General features: G+C 29.8%; 1 protein-coding gene across 2 annotated transcripts in view; it reads left to right on the plus strand.

Moving 5' to 3' along the window:
* Positions 1 to 309, plus strand: part of Actr10 (actin related protein 10) — a 29983-nt gene that overhangs the window by 7618 nt on the left and 22056 nt on the right. The gene's annotated exons all lie outside the window — the stretch shown is intronic.

The following is a 309-nucleotide window of genomic DNA, read 5'->3' on the forward strand; positions in this document are numbered from 1 at the left end:
AAAGGCATGTGCCACCACTGCCTGGCAAAGTATCATTTCTTTACTACTTCTCTTTATTTTAGGTGTAATATGTAATCATTGCCACCTCTAGAGGGAGTGGGGGGCCCCAGAAGTGGGGATTACCTCTTAATTTTATAATATTACTTGTAATCTTCGTTTTATAAAAATAGGAATGTGTTAGAAGATTATTACATAGTAAGACAGGGCTTTTAAAAACTTTTTAAAGTTTTTGCCTTAAAATTAGAGTTTTACTTTGTTTTTTTAAAGAAAAGGAAATGGAAATTAGATTTTTTTTTTTTTTTTTTTTTT

Source organism: Mastomys coucha, unplaced genomic scaffold, assembly GCF_008632895.1.
Source record: "Mastomys coucha isolate ucsf_1 unplaced genomic scaffold, UCSF_Mcou_1 pScaffold6, whole genome shotgun sequence".
Classification (NCBI taxonomy): Eukaryota; Metazoa; Chordata; class Mammalia; order Rodentia; family Muridae; genus Mastomys; species Mastomys coucha.